Source organism: Pinus tabuliformis, chromosome 4_1, assembly GCF_031772625.1.
Source record: "Pinus tabuliformis cultivar Carrire ecotype Pingquan chromosome 4_1, CPIR1, whole genome shotgun sequence".
Taxonomy (NCBI): domain Eukaryota; kingdom Viridiplantae; phylum Streptophyta; class Pinopsida; order Pinales; family Pinaceae; genus Pinus; species Pinus tabuliformis.
This window is the reverse complement of record NC_142303.1, coordinates 766,913,726-766,915,403: the sequence shown is the minus strand read 5'-3', so window position 1 is coordinate 766,915,403 and position 1,678 is coordinate 766,913,726. Positions and strand designations below refer to the sequence as shown.

At 36.4% G+C, this 1,678-nt stretch overlaps 1 pseudogene; it reads left to right on the top strand.

Moving 5' to 3' along the window:
- The first annotated feature begins 423 nt into the window (after positions 1 to 423).
- On the top strand, positions 424 to 1,444 carry LOC149178410 (protein CANDIDATE G PROTEIN-COUPLED RECEPTOR 7 pseudogene; annotated as a pseudogene).
- The last annotated feature ends 234 nt before the right edge of the window (positions 1,445 to 1,678 follow it).

The following is a 1,678-nucleotide window of genomic DNA, read 5'->3' as shown; positions in this document are numbered from 1 at the left end:
ACTGGCAGCCAGAACTGCGTGATTCTGAGTGGGAACTGCCAGTTGGCTGTTGGGGTCTCTGGCAATAGAAACTCCTCAATTCCAGGAGGGAACAGGAAGTCTGTTGCTGAGAGATGTTGGCTGGGAAAACTGGACTAACTCTAGAAGGTGGACCTGCTAATCATCTATGCAAAATTTCTGAGCTGAGCTAACTGATGGGATGAGGGAGGCCTGGTCATGAACATTGTGCAGTTTTTGAGATGAACAGCCAGTCGACTATCTAGGTAGCCAACATGAGTGCTACTTGAGTTTCTTGCATGTAGTGCAACTTGAAAGAACTAGCTTGGTGCTTCTGCGTGGTTCTGGTTGACAGTCGATCAAGTCGAAATAAGGGTGATGGTTTGGATGTCAGTGAGGATTTTGGTCATCATAACTTCAACAAAAATGACTCCCAATTATTATCTCCTTGGTATTTATTACATCACGTCATTGTTAAACTTCAAGGAATTGCGTGGGGACAATGCATACAATAAATCATACACTATTGTATATTCCAATGAGTATAGTATATTTTTTATAAATTTTCATAATCATTACAAAGTTTCAATGAATTTCCACACGAAGATGTACAACTAGGAGGGAAATATGAAGGATTTCCTTCCTACATGTTAGACCTAATTGTTGTCAATTTACTTTTGTTTTTTTGTTTTCTATGCAATTTTCCTTGGGATTTGGATTTATTTAAATTTTTAAAAAAGGGCCACAGTGAATAGAATCCATGTTCTTATGTGTTCATTACTACAGTTGAAAGCACTAAATCTGATCTGTGTAGCCGAGGATATGTTGTATGTTAAGAGGACAGGGACTACGCATGGATGGGATATTGCCTTGTATGTCTGTGGGTTTTTTAAGGGCAGCCTTCTGTTCACTATAATAGTTCTCATAGGTACAAGTTCGTCCTTTTTGAAGCCTTATCTTTTGGAAAGAGAGAAAAATTTTCTTATCATTTGTGATCCCATTGCAAGTTTTTGCTCACATTGTGAGCATAGTTTTCACTGAGATTGGACCTTCTACAAAAGACTGGTTTATGTGGGAGTAGGAATTTTTTCTTATATATATTATATTTTGCTGTGCAATAATTTTTCCAATTAAATTTTCGATCAATAATATTGATGGGAAGGCAACTAAGAACTTGGGAAAATTGACCTTTTTCAGGAAATTTTACATTGTTGTTTTCAACTATTTTTATTTTACCAAAATCGTGGTATAATCCCTCACAACAATCATGACATACAAGTACAGGTGGGTGAGCAATGGTGCATAAGAGGTTGTAAGCCTTACCATCTATATATTCATATTTTACAAGTTCCAACAAGTAGACAAGAACCCCTACCTTGTCCTTAATGATGAAGAAGCAACTGCAACATAGATGGTAGCCCTTCAGGATGAATATTTTGAGCTTTAATGTACAATTCTAGATATTGATGTTTACTAGACACTTGTAAACTCTGAGGATGGAATAACCATTCAAATCTGGCTAAGTCTACTCACATTTTAGAATTTAGGTATATCTAATGTGAGCAACCTATGAAAGGTAAGCAAATATGTGATTCAACATTCTGCTATATTTTTCTCTTGTTGCAACACACTTCAATTTTATTGAAAAAAATGATTCTGAGGCCAATTCCAACTTTTCAAG